The sequence below is a fragment of the Parus major genome, chromosome 1, assembly GCF_001522545.3.
Source record: "Parus major isolate Abel chromosome 1, Parus_major1.1, whole genome shotgun sequence".
In the NCBI taxonomy this organism is placed as follows: domain Eukaryota; kingdom Metazoa; phylum Chordata; class Aves; order Passeriformes; family Paridae; genus Parus; species Parus major.
Genome location: NC_031768.1, coordinates 79,727,471 through 79,742,482, shown reverse-complemented (window position 1 = coordinate 79,742,482; position 15,012 = coordinate 79,727,471).

The following is a 15,012-nucleotide window of genomic DNA, read 5'->3' as shown; positions in this document are numbered from 1 at the left end:
ACCTGATGAAATAATCAGGATTTTGATTCAAGTAGAATAACAAGATGAGAAGTAGCTAGCTACAAATATTTTAGAGTTTGCCTTCTTATCAATTCCATGTTATCCTCTGTTTTTTGTAGGGGAGAAGTTGAGAAGCCAGTCTTCCAATTTGTGGGGGCTTTTTGTGTGTGGTTTGGTTTGGTTTGTTTATTTGTTTGGGGGGCTGTGAATGTGTATTTTTTGGGAGGGGCCTTGGGGGAGATATTTTGTGTTAAAATCAATTTACAGAGAAAGAAACTCCTCCTCATATGCTCACACCCCAGATGTGGAAGTGCAGCTAACACTCCCCATGGACACCTAGAGGTAGAAGCACATCTTCACTTTGTGGAACTGGGAATTCCACCTCACTACAACAATCCATGATGGAGCACAGAGATCGCTCCAACTCTCAGCCTAAAAACCAGATGGACAAAGGAGTGTAAAACTTTAGAATTAGACTCTTGCTTATAATCAGAATTAAAATATCCATAAATTAAATCAGCAAATTTCATCTTTCCAAAGTAGGGCTATAAAAATGTCTATGTAGGGAAATCTCATCTGTTTGTCCACGATGATTAGTATTACCGAGAAGAAAAAAAAATAAAATTATTTTACTTAAATATTTGCCTTAACTGGAGTAGAATACATAACAATAGTCATCACTGATTGGCCCTCAAATGGACATTATGCCAAAGAAAACAGGAATTTCTGGCAACAAAGAAGTTCTAGATCTTTCAATAAAAGATCTTTCAATAAAATACTATATTTTAAAATAAAATCCTCTATAAATAATTATTTTAAATGAAAATGAAATTGGAGTTGATAAGTGAAGAATTTCAGGAACTCAGAAATCCTTTGCATATTTTCAAAACTTGAAGACATTTGAAATATTGAAAAAAAACCCCAAAAAGATGAGCTAAAAAAAATCTAGCAGGATACAAAAAGTCTTTTTATACTTTTTATGTTACCCTTTACTGTCTCCTGCAAAGGACAGTAGCATAATGCAAATATTTTTATGTCTTTTTGGCATTCAGATGCTCTATAGATAGAAGACACACTTGGATGATATTCTGCTTTGACAAGCTTTCATAATCTGCATGAGAAAACAAGGTTGGAACTAGAACTTCCGCAGCTTCGTACAGATAAAGATTAAGAAAGACTGTCAAGAAAGAACATCTAAAAGGTCTTCTACTATTTAGAAACCTTGGAACTGACATTTCTCACTCTCTCCTCCCTTCACTTACCACAGAAAAAGCAAACAAATAGAATAAAATTACTTTTGCCAAGAATGAGTACTGAATTGCAAACCTCAATACATTTTTTCCCCTTTCTGTACATAATCAAGAAGCCATTTGTTCTGCAGTAAAAGCTGCTTGATACATTGCCTCAAAAGCACTGTAAGGAAGGCTGATAACACACTTCACCATTTTAGAGGCAGCAGGGACTGCACATGCTCAGTGCCGTTATCACCTAGGAAACAAACGATTGCATCTTATTTTTGGCATAAGGCTGTAGGTGTAGGAAAGATCTGAAATTCGCTCCCACACAGAGCTGAACTCATTCCTCAGGATGCCAAGGGGAGTACTGAGCGGAGCCGCTGGAAGCACCTCCTAGTGGCAGCCAGGGAACCACCCACGGGCACTAGACATGGTATCAGGGCTCCTCACCACCTCAGTTCCCCAGGAACAGGCTGTTCCGGCCGGCACAAGGCACAAGTCAGGCCAGGCAAACATAATAGGCTCTTTGGAGCTGAAGATCCCTAAATGAAATCTGTGAGGCACCCAGAAGTAGCACGCATCAAGATGTAAAAGCATTCAAACGGATTTTAATGAAACAATTAATTTAAGTGCTCTTCAGAACTTGATGTAAATTGCCTCTGCATCAGAGCATTACAGCGGGAGGCTTAATATATTGATAGATTTTAAGGCCAGAAGGAACCATTATGATCATCTAACCTGACTGCTTGCATAGTATGGGTCAGACACTCTCACCCGAAATTCTGTAAGTAAAGCCCATAACTTTGGATTAAGCGAGAGCTGCTCTTCCTGAAAGCCTTCCAAACCTGATTTAAAGGATTTTAATAATAGAAAATCCATTGCAGTCCCAGATAAATGATTTAATGGGATATTACCATAACTCTTAAGGTTTTGCCTCTTATTTTTAATCTTCAGTTTCCAGATTATTGCTCACCTTTGTTTTTCAAGCAAGCAGATTGCAATATAATTGTGACTTACTTGGAAAGAGCTTGCCTGTGAAGTCTTGAGCAGCCTTGATGATCACAAAATATGTACATGCAATAGCCCTTCCATCTTTTCTTCCTTCTCTCTGAAGAGTCACCTTTATAACATTCCTAGGACAGATAAGCATGTCCTCACCTTTGTTGAATGGATCAGCATCATTCTTTCCAGCTTTTACATGTAAATATTTGCCATGAAAAACATAACTGTCAGGAAATAAACCTTTGGTTTAATTCTGGTGTCATTACACAGGATTTTCCTAAAAAGGGAACATCTGTAAAGCACTACAAGCATAAATTCATATGAAAATTGGTATTTTACAGTGTCTTTCCACATGGACATGTTTACTGAATAGTTTACTGCACCCAGCTTCGAGAACAACGAGCTGCTGTAAGATTATTTATGCACTATGTGTTCCCTTTATCCCTTATTCCACAGCTACCTCCCTCTCTACACATGTCCGGAGAGCAAAATGATGTTTCATTCTAACCTTAACATATGTGCAACCTTACTGACAGCAGGAAAGTGCACTTGTGATTTATACTCAGAAAGGAAATGAGAATGACCTCTCCTAGAGGGACACACAGTAAAGGGAATGATATAAAAATGGTGATTTCATTAAATCCGACAGGGTGACACCGATATGTGCCATTTAACAATCTAGTCTGCCACCATAATGACTTGCAGCATTCATGCTATCTATAATGTGATGGTTTATCTGCTAGCACTAAGATTAAGTTTTCCTTTTGTCTGTACAGCGCCTGGCACAACAAGGGCCATGGCTAGGGACTCACGCACGCTATTATACCAGAAATAAGGAATGCTAACCATAGTTCACTTCAGTGGGACTCAGTGTGCCCATATGGTCTGTCCATATGGAGCTGACTTCAGAATGGGTTTCTTTATGTGCAGAACCTTACACAGACAAAAAGATGAAACTTTCAATAAGGAAAATAAGTAGAGAATAAAACATAAACCTGATGGACAGAGACCAAAATATTATTTGTCTTTTCAAGTCCCACAAATTAAAAACAAAGACAAAAATAGAAACACAGAAATTAAAATCATGACTGCCTAGATTTGAGATGCTCATTAATTATGGATACCACTTTGCATCACACAATGTTAACACTGTAGCCAGGATGTATGCTGAGAGAATTAATATCTAAAAACAATGATTGTATGTGGGGAAGCTGCTTCCTTTTTCAACAAAATAGTGGATACCTCTATTCTAGCCTGATAATGTTTCACAGCTTATAGACTACTGCTTGGTAGGCTGAGGTTGATATGATCACGTAAAAATTCCGTGCCCCGAGACATCTGTGAAATTATTTCTTCTTCGCAAAGGGGAATGCACACAAATCGATGTTAATTGCAACATTCATATTTCTGATTTAGTCAAATGCCTTTAAAGCTTAATGATAACAAGCTGAAATCAGCAAAGTGACTGTAGTGAGATGCAGCCCAGACAAGGATGAAGTGATAAGAAAGGAGAACATTTCTAGCATCTAGGACACTGCTTTGGAAGGCTCTGTCCATGGAAAACAGTTTGACCTTCCAGCACCTCTCTTATTGCAAACAACTTTTCAGAGAGGTTGTATAACACGGTTGCCAGCAATCCTGCTGCTTCAGTGCTAGATCTGTCATGAAACACACCACAAAATGCAGATAAAAGGTGGCATTTTTTCTTGACCAACAATGTCTTCTTATGATTTAAGTCTGCAGACAAAATAACTCTGTAGGTAAATCTGAAGAGGAATGGGTGTATGGATCACAGACTGTCTGTCTCTGCAGCCTTTATTAACATTACTGTGAATTTTTGTACATGCCTAAGAGAACAGCAGACCCCAGTAGCTCCATGCTAGGACTGTACTTACTCCTTTAATTACTCAGTTTTGTTCACTTCAATTTTGACATCCTGAAGCCACTGTTTACAGCAAACTGTTCTATCCCTTCTCTTTTTCTTAATTTTAATTATGTTAAGAGTGTGTTAGACTGAAAAGAAAGTCACACACTTTTATTTTTCCTGACTCAGATTTTCTTCCTACTCCCTTGTCTACAAGTTGCTTAGTGAAATTTTCCTGGAGCTTCTGTCCTTTACTTGCATCTTTCATAAGATATCACTTTTTGGGGACAATAGCCAATAGCCCCAGAACTGGCCACCTGCTTCCCGCTCTCAGGTTGTTCAGCCCATACCTGCAGTCCATAGAGAGGCTTACGTGGGATATTGGGAAGGAATATGTGGAAAACACTACATATATTGCATGTATATACATTGTAATAAATTCAGGACTGACACAATATTTTTCTTGAGCTTTATAGTTATATTATTTAATCTTTTGCATACTCTCTGCCTTTATAAAGGATTGTAAAATGACTCCTCTACAGTAGTCAGACTCATAACGTGTATGAAGTGAAATGATTTATTACACAGGCCACAATGCTTTAAGACTGGAAGTGTCACTTTGTAATTAAAGTGTCGGAACAGCTGGGATGATTTATAAGGGTGATACAATGAAATTATTATTCTGAGGTTTGTCTGTTTCTTGTAAATTTTGTCTACCCCTGGCATGGGCATTAGTCCTGTGGCATTTACAGCATGGGTTTTCTAAGCATAGTTTCAGGGATTAATGTACAAGAAATTAATGTATAAATCTTTGAAAATCAGATTAGGAGGATAAAATAATGAGGCCATTGTCAAAAGAAGAATAACAGCCAGGCTTCCCAATGTATTAATTCTCTTTTGTAGGGCTCTGAAGATATAGAACAGGTCTAAATGTGCTATGCTTTACACATAGCACTAACTGTGCAGATTCATCTCACCCAAGGGAGTCCTCTCTGCAGCACAGGCTAAAAGCATTGAGGACATGGCCAAGCAGAGGGAAATTTGAGTTCTCAAATGATGACACTTATTGCTCACAATTTGCTTCAAAGCCACACAGGTAAATACATTCAGCCCATGTAATTTCCTCAAAGGTTTTCAAGCTCTACTGTGAACCACTCACTCTTTCCTGCAGCTAAACTCCATTTCAAGGTGGATGTAAACATAACATTCAATCTATGTTGGTATCACAATTTTGATCACCATCACATTCTGAATGTAATCACATTTTGAACACCAAGATAATTTTTCATTAATTGTTGGCATGGTGTTGTGACTGATAAGACAAAACTCACCATGATATTACTCAGTAAGATTGTTTTTCACAGCGGGATTCCCTTGAGACCCCTCAGTCTATTTCATCAGCTTTCTGTCTGCCTTGTCCAGAAGGTACCAGTCTGCCTCCTGGTCTCTCTCCTAGTCTTCTCCATCTGAAACATCTCAAATGAGAGACCTGAACTAAGTCCCTGTCTCACCTGTCACACATCCGTGGAGACAGACACCTGCCTGTGGGAAAATAAAATGTATGCGTCTTAACTCCCTATGCCAGATACAATTTGATTTTTAATTATTTTCACTCTTTACTTTGACAAGGCTACACAAAACCTTTACGTTCCAAAAACAGACTTTGCAAGGAAATGTCAAAATAAAGCTGTTTCCATTTTTAATTTAGCAATTTATGAAATATTTTGCTCTTATGAGTTTTGCTCTTGCATGTGTGTGTTTGTTCTGAAGCCAGATTGTGTTACTTCAGATGTTTGAACAGATATTTAAAAGGAATAAAGGTCAGGTTTTCATTAATAAACATAGGTTTGATCACTCTTAAAAAAAAAGCAAATTGAGCTTGAAATTGGCTAAATGCATAAGAGGAAATTATGACAAATGAAGATTTAATTTGAGAAATTTTAATAAAATACTTAAACTTTTCATTTAAAAATGGAATTTCAGGCTATCTTTCAATAAATTAAAACAAGAAATTATTAAAATTTTTAGACAAATCATTTATAAATTCAAAATATAATGGTTCAGATTTTTATTTTTTGTGAGAAACTGATTCTCTCCTTCTTTTTCTTTTGATGTACAGTGGTTGGGTTTTTTTCCAGTTTAGGAAAAGTGGAAGAAGAAAACCGAACTGAAGAAAGTTATAATTACTATTATTCAACTCAATTGAAGCTCAAACTCAAAATTTAACACCTATTTAAGTAAGATCAGGAATGAGGATCCTCAGTGTTCTCTATATTGCTATATTTTCAAATATATTTCAGTCTTTCTGCTTCCCACATTTTAATTGTTCTGTACCCTCACACAATATGTGCTGCAATATTAAGGAAATTCTGAAAATTTAATGATTTTAAGTTTAAAAAACTGACAATACAGCTAATATTCTACCTCCTCTATTCCAAAGAAGTATATGGCAACTGCAAAATCTTCCTTGAAAATCCTGATTATTCTTTGGTTGTTTGCAAAAATCCCCAATTTTTTAAAAATTTAACTAGACACCTTTTTTCACACACTGTTTAACAAAAAAATACTAATTTTCATTTAATTTTTTTAATGATAAGTAGCATGGCATATTCTATATATTTCAAGCTTTAAAATTTTTCCTAACACCATCTTTCACAATTATTTTTATTGTATTAAAATTTTAATTTTTTCTATTTTTTTTATTTCTGCCAAAAACACCTTTTTTGTTAATAAAGGGTTTGAAACACAAAATTAATTGATTAATAATGAAACAAACCCTCTTAATTATTATATTTTCATAGTTTATCAAAATACAAATTAGTTTTCAAATGTCCTAGGTTTTTTTTCTTCATCATTCAAGATTCTTTTAAAATTGGGTGTTTGTCCTTAGGAAAATAATCTGGTAAGTGCGTATTTTTCTGTAAATGTACCTACTCTGTTTGGTGTAGTACACAGTAACATCTTTATGTTTAACAATACACACACTCACACATATATATATAGTGTGCTTCAGATTCCCTTTACAATAAATATTAAGAAATAGGTGCTTATAGAATGCATTTCATGTCCTTGTGATGTAAATGTCTAAAATGGCCATCATCATCCATTTCTCTACTTCAATCATAAAAACCTGGAATGATATACTCAGGTGCATACTTTTGCAGCGCTATTTTTACGTGGTAATATTTGAAAGTGAAAATTGTTTAACAAGTCAACACCCCAAAATTTGCAGCATTCAAAATTATTACCCTTTAAGAAAAGAAAAAAAAATGTTATTCATGCCTTGCTCTTGAAAAGGAGAGGGGAGAAGTCAAGGAATGAAAAAAAACATGCTGGAAGACTTTTATTATAGAATTCAGCATGAAAACCTTCAGATTTAATTCTCCGAAAGGAAAAGTCTTGAAAGCAGTCCAGGCATGAATATGAGCTTGGCACTTTCTGTGATATCCTCTTTGTTTGTTGTTTCCATAGAAATTGCATTTCAAATTCAACGTATGCACTGAGTCCTTTAGTGAAAATTGGATATTTTATTTTAAATAGTTCTGCTTCACATCTTCAATACTATTTTTCTAGAAAGGGATAAATACTCCATGTCATGTATTTGCTCATATATCTGGTGATGGTGAACTTTCCTTTTATTTGTAGGAAATATACTGTTCACTGTTAAAAAAAAGCTACTTATCTCCTAATGTTATTCCTATTTCAGATGTTTGTCTAGAAATATAATAAAAGTCACAAAACAACTGATATAGCAGGAATGTGTGTTCTTTGATTTATCTGTACTTTGAAGTGTATAGGTGGCACAGCTGTCATTTAAAAATTAGAGCATTTATCTAGTCTATTTCTTTGAGAGGATGGTTTTGTAGAATTAATGTAAACTTATCAGTACAGCTCAAAAATACATAGGCAAGTTCATTTTACAGACAAATGCCTTTGGCAACTCTATCAGCAACTCACTCAGGGATGTTTTCATTTCTGTTGCTTTCAAGAGGTAGGAAAATATTTCATTGGAGATGAATTCAAACCAGTGCCATACTGGGGCAGCACATGGCATCTCTGCTGGGCTCAAGGACTGCTCAGGTTTGCCCTGGTGAGGCAATGCATGGTTAAATGTAAGGTTAAGATCACCTTTCTTACATCTCAGTCTGCTTCAGATGTCTGTGTCTGGGCTGGTTACCTTGTCTTTTCTTTATAGTGATGGAGAGAAATTGTCACATTCTGAAAGGGATTAAACTGAACTATCACAGTCATCTGTTTCAGGGTGAAATGACTGCATACGTAAAAGGACACAAGCGGCAATCAGTTCTCTTCTGCATTATGTGCATGAAAATTAAACATTTTTTATTGTTGTTAGTTTTGATTCAAACACATTAAAAATAGGTTTTGTGTGGCCTTAGCACAGGGCTGCTTTCTCACCGCCTCATTTTCTTTATCTGAGAATTAAGGCAAAGTACACATTTATATGTCATGCCAATACATTAACCATTGGCAGTTCTCTAGGTGACACAGAGTATTCAAAGCCCAAGATGTTACACATAAGATCACACTGAAATCAAATGCAAGGACAGTTTAAAAAACAAAAAAAATTTAAAAGTCACCCAAAAAGTAACTGTAATGAAAAACACCCATCAACCAAATAGTAAGGCCCACCAAATAGTAAGAAGTCCAACATTTTTCAGTCACTGAAATAGAAAACAGGAGATTTGCCCTCATGAAATGAAGACAGTCCCAAAAGTAGAGCAGAACTGACACTTACTTCTAGTTCTGGGAGATCCCAAAATATCAGACCTAGAAAACTTGAGACGTCACTCCATATAGAAAAGCTACAGGCAAATGTTTTTAGGAATTTCTGAGCTTTGCATCTTTCCATGGCAGAATCTGACATGGCATTTGCGCCAGTGTTTTCTTTTAATCATCACTTGCAAAATAATAATAAATTACTGTAAAAACCTCAGACCCTCAAGAAAGAATCCATACAAAATGGATGCCTTTTCTTCACTGGTATGTTCTTATTTTTGGTGTAAGGGGCAATTAAGATTATCATATGTATGTTGGCAGTAATTTTCACACTATGACTCACTCTGAGTGCTTCTCTCACTCTGTATTTATCACTCCTTAGCGGTGAAGAGATCTTTGGTCATGCTGGTGGGCATGTGCTATCAGGATGCACAATACTGCCCTGAAGTTTCCACGTGCTTAAATGAATTTTACCTTACACATTAAACGTGGCTTTGTTTTTTGGTGAGTGGAAGATCAAGTTCAAAATAAATTTGGCAGTACTTAATCCTAGATCACCCAGAAATTCACTAATGTACACAAGGTTTCCAGCAAAACCTTGTGTACTGTGTGCCTGACAAGGAATTTATTTGAGAAATGTAGCAATTTATTGTGTGTCAGTCCAAGTCTGTAGTGTGCAAAAGCCCAACTTTGCATCAGTGCAATGGGCATACACACACAAAATAGAATCCTCTAATTTATAATGTAGTTAAATATTCCTTGTTATGTTATATTGCATGATAAACATGTTATGTTTATTATATCTGAAGATGAGCAAATGGTTGAAAAAAGATGCTGGCATAAACATGAGGGCTTTTAGTATTTTTATGTGTTTCTATAGAAATGAAAGGTGTGATATAAAGTTTCCTTTGAGAACTCACTCAGAAATCTTTGCTTCTCCAACCTCCCAAATGATCTGCTGAATCACACTGATCAGAACCCAGTCAGTCCTTCACAGCTTCTGAAATTAGCCTTGCCACTCAAGGCTTTCAAAAATTTTTATGATTTGGGGTTTTTTGTCAAAGCTATACTCTAACAAAAAGACTGGAATGATAAAATTGCTTAAACCAAGTCCATCTCATATGACCAGGGACAATTTATGATTAATTTAGCCATTTAAGTCACAAGAATCTCTTACACTTATGTCAGAAATATTAAACGTGTTGCTTCTTACAGTTTTTTATTTGTCTTATTTAATACCTTAGTACCCTGCACACTTGCTTTCTAAATGATGCATCTGATGCATCACTTGTTTTCTAAATTATTTATTTCTTGTATACTCTACATCTTTGTTCCCTGGCCTGGGAAGAAGAAAGGAATTCCAGGAGCACTCTTGGCCATTCATTTCTTTCAAATATTTTTCTAGGTACATTAAGCCTCCCAGAAAGTGTAACTGGTGCAGAAATAATGTTTACAGTATTCATGTGAATAACCTCAGCAAAATCTGCTTTGTTACCCACAAAATTGTTGGGCTTTTTTTGGTTCCAGATCTTTGTTTTTCTTCTGAAAAGTTGAAAGCAGGCCTACTTTTTAAAATTTGTAAAACAAACTCCAAATCTTCATGTCTTTTGCTTTCTAGCTACTTTAAGGATCTTGCTGTCAAATATCAAGGAGGTATATGTTGTATAATTTTCACTGTTGTGCAGTATAGATCAGATGCCTGATGACATCTGCACTGAAGATATCACTGCCATTGGGCAATATTTCATTCACTTTTGTAGTAGGAATGATCAAAATAAAGGATCTTGTTGTCCATTATTCTGCTCTCTCAGTGGCCCTTGGCAGATGCACTGTGGATCTGGGGACAGAGCAAGCCTTCCCTTCCTTGGAGTGATCACCAAGGAACTTAGGGTTCAGAGACTTCAGGAGCCAGAGATGGTGCATTCATGTTCTGTGGTTCTGTAGTTTATTATTTCCTGAATTTGTCTGGTCAGTTTTTGAACTCATGAGAGTTTTCAGCTACAATGAGCATAGGAGCTTTACTATGACTTGTAGGAAGAACAAATCTCTTTTTGCTTGTTTCAAACACCCTGCAATAGTAATGGCAAAAAATTAACAAGGACAATGAGAAAAATCTCTCGCAATCCCACTTCTCTTTGTTACTCAAAACTGTCAGCTATTATTAGAATAATTTTACATTGGAAGGACTTTTCTTTCCCCATATTCCCAGATGCCTAATTGTCTTACCAAGACATTTTGTTCTTTATTCAGAGACTTTGCAGTCTGAGTAATGGAGTTTCCTATCCACTGTTTGCATTGAAGTGAAATTGAATGTCAAGGTCTTATTTATATATTTATTTAGGCATGGAATAATTAGTGAAGTTCTACAGGAAATGTAAAATTCAGTACAATTTGATTCTTCATTACAGTCATTATTTGGCAGGCAAGGGGGTGGGGAAATCGAAGACCACATATTATATTTGTGTCTTTCATGCAGCTGGCTGGGCCTTTGAGTATTGTCAGACAGTTATGGAAGGTTAATAAGACTTTTTGAATTCTAAACAATGTATCTCTTTTCCCCTTATCTTTCAAATGCTATAGAGAGGTTTAAATTAATAGAAATGTGAGTGGAGCTATTATAGTTGTCTTCTTTGTTATCTGCATTTTCTCCCTGCACTCATCTGGGAGTGAAGGACTATGTGATCTCCCCTCTGTAGGGTGGGGGACGCAGAAGGAGGACACACATCATTCTCCTCTGGACCCATTGGGCTTGCAGGCCATCTCCTTCTTGCCCATTCCAGCACATTCCTCTGCTTGAAAATCTTACAATAATAAGCAGGTATGCAGGTAGCAATCTGGGAATTAGGGAACATTTACTTCCCACAGCTTTCCTTCTCTCATTGTATCTCATGGAAGATGTCTGCATGTTTTGTATTGTAGTCTGTCAGCATGGTTTTATCTGATTGCTCCTTCTACCAGAGTTAAGAAGATAAGGGGATTTCAAGGGAAGAAAAAACTGCAGACTTTAAGAACCCACTAGCAATACAGTCACAAAGTTTAAAAGGTTTTCTGAGTTCCTGAAAGTCTAGCCAACTAAACTTATTTCAATCTGAAATAAGCTTACTGCAGGTAAGGGTAATACTCAAAGGAAAATCTGAAAGCAGCATATGTTATTAATTTCTTCTGCACATATTTTCTTTCTACTAGAACTGGAATTTAATCACATTTTTGTGAGGTTTTTTTTTTTTTTCATTTTAAAGGATATTCTGTTGGTGTGTAAAATTCAGGCTCTTTTGCCATTCTCAAAGTTTTTATTCACCTCAGCAAATCTCTCAGATACACTTTAGAAAAACTATAGTATTCTCCTCACCACTTTTGAGTATTTAAAAGATAAATTTAAGAATAAAATAATGTGTGCTTGAATTTCAGAGTAAAAATATGCATTTGAACTGCTTATTTGATTTACTTCTACTTATAAGCAAAAGCTAGGTTTAGTGGAAGCCGAGCTGCTCTGGGTCCAGAAGAGGCTATATGAGGTGACCTCAGCCTCCAAGGGTCCCAGCTGAATTATGTACCTGTACCTGTCCTAACTGATTCTCTCATTCCTTTTCCAAATTTAGTTTTTTTGACACTGCACAGCTGTGTTTGCCTTACCACCAGGAGCTACTGAGACCTGCTCTGTGCTAAATGTCACACTTGTGGTTTTTAATACACTGTTTGATTATGTTTTCCAAAGCGTGGACACAGAGAAAACCAACACACAGCTACTAGTAGTTATTATTCTTTTTCTGTTCCTCTGTACAGCTGGATAAATGGAGCAGGACAAGTCTGTGAGAAGCACCTAGGGGCACTTGTTATATACAGCTGGTTCTGAAGACAAGCCCAGCACCATGGGCAGCCCAGGAAAAAGCTTCCTCCAGTCAGCTTGCAGAACAGTCACTGGAGTCAAAGCACACTGGAAGGGAGGAGGAAGAACGTAGGCTTTTAACTACAAGGGTAAAACACTGTAGCTGGTTGAGACACCACTATGGGGAGCCTGTCATGATGGCAGAGGATGCAGCTTTGCAAGATGGGAAGTCAGTCCAGGAGAGCTCCAACACAGCCAAGGCTGGTCTTGCCTCTCCTTTAGTTGTTTCCACCACTAGTTTTACACACGGTGCATTGCTTCTCTGATCCTTCATCAGGCAGGTTTCCCTTGGAAAATTAGAAGAACATTAACCCAGAAAAAAAATGTATAATTTCCCTGTAGGTTGCTGAAAAACCTTCTGTGCTTTCAACCTAGTGAGCTCTTAAAAGAGACAGGAACTTCCTGAAGCTTCACAATATTATCCACCTAGTTAAATCTGGGGTCTAGCCTGCTATCAAGGCCACAGGTATGTGCCACATAGTACTAAGAAATTGTTTGACACTTTTCCTCTGAAAGTTGATAGGAAAGTATTCAGAACCACATACCAGAATTTCCACTCTGCCCAGCATGCTTCCAAAAGCCAGAAGTCAGACTGACTTTCAGCAAAGACCTGAAAGCAGAGGTGAAGTGTAAGTGGAAATAGGAATATTGCTTTAGCATCCCCCTAGATGCTGTCCTGTCATCAAGACTGACAGATGTATAGAAATTTTGTGCAGACTGTAGATTGAAAAGTAGGTAACTACTTTTCTGCTACTTGCTATCTTCAGTCTATAACAGGGAGAAACTTCCTTTTGCCTTTTGATATAGTTTGCTATACTTTTATTGCTCTGATTGCATCAGCACCTCTTCTCCCTTGCTTTGGACTGCAGATCAATGACATTTTTCTTCTTCCTAGAAGTTGCCTGTAATATTTGGCCTGTGTTTTCACACCAGTCTGAATGCCTGTTTTCTGATGCACTAAGTCTGTATCTTGGTCTCTCAGTATCGGATCAAAAATAACATGGCCACGTAATAAAAGTATTGATCCAGTAACATTCACTGGTTTGCACAATCCGAGCCCACTGGTTTATCACACTGAATTTCCTGTCTGGTTAATAGACTATCTGTCCTTCCACTTTTTCTCTAATTGTCAAGAGGTCCTTCTACTTATCCATCTCAAATAACCATTTTTTTCTCTTTTTCACTAGATAATTTGTATCTCCATTGGTAATTGAGCAGCATTAACTTTGTCTATCCAGCCTTTATTTATCTGCAGTTTTATGCTTGACTTTTAAAATAACTACAATTTAAATTATTCTCCATTTTCGAATTGCAAATTTCTTTTTCCCCCTCTCAACATAGCCAACTAGGCCTAAAATCCCCACAGAATTCCTAACAAGTAATTAACAAGCTATACTGGGGAATACTTCCTTCATGGTGCTGTTCAGCTATCAGAGTTTTTTAAAACCCACTAATATTTCTTGAAACTTTGATTGCTTCAGTACTAGCAGCCTGCAATGGAAATTTCCTTGGCATTTTATAAAAGGAAGACATGATATTTTGAAGATCAGCCCACTCATCTCTGAGGAAACAAATAATTAATTTTATGAGGTAATTTGAACCTCCATTCAATGCAGTTGGTTTTTACTCAGAATGTTTTTTGTCTTTGTCCATAACTACGTCAGAAATCCATAGTGATGCTTGGTTTAGTATTGCAAGAAAGCCAGCAGGTGAGCTTCAGGAAGACTTCTCACTACTCTGGGAGTTTTCCTTCTAGTAACTATTGACATCTCTATAAAGCAAAAGGGGTGTGTGCTGCTCCTGAGTCACATTCCTGATTCATTCATGCTATTGCACAGGGAATTCTGTGGTTAACCAGCTGCTTCGGAAACTCATCATATGACAACTCTCAAGGCTCAGATCCTTCTTTTGTAACACTGAACATAAAATCTCATTTGAATAGTAAAACAGAGTATTGAACATATTTGTGTGCATGACTGTCTGCGTAAGTATATATTTGAGGGCTTTTCTCGTTCACTCTGAGGCTCTTCCTCAAGTTTCTCCCAATCCCTGTAGCTTTTCAGTGAAAATTAAAAAATATATATTGATATCCTCAGAGATGGGTCCTTCCTCATGTCTACTATTTTTGTAGTACCATTCATGAGAAGAATAGTAAATGAAATGGCAAGGTTTCCCAGACAGCCAGGAAGAAAAGAAAAAGAAAAAGAAAAAGAAAAAGAAAAAGAAAAAGAAAAAGAAAAAGAAAAAGAAAAAGAAAAAGAAAAAGAAAAAGAAAAAGAAAAAGAAAA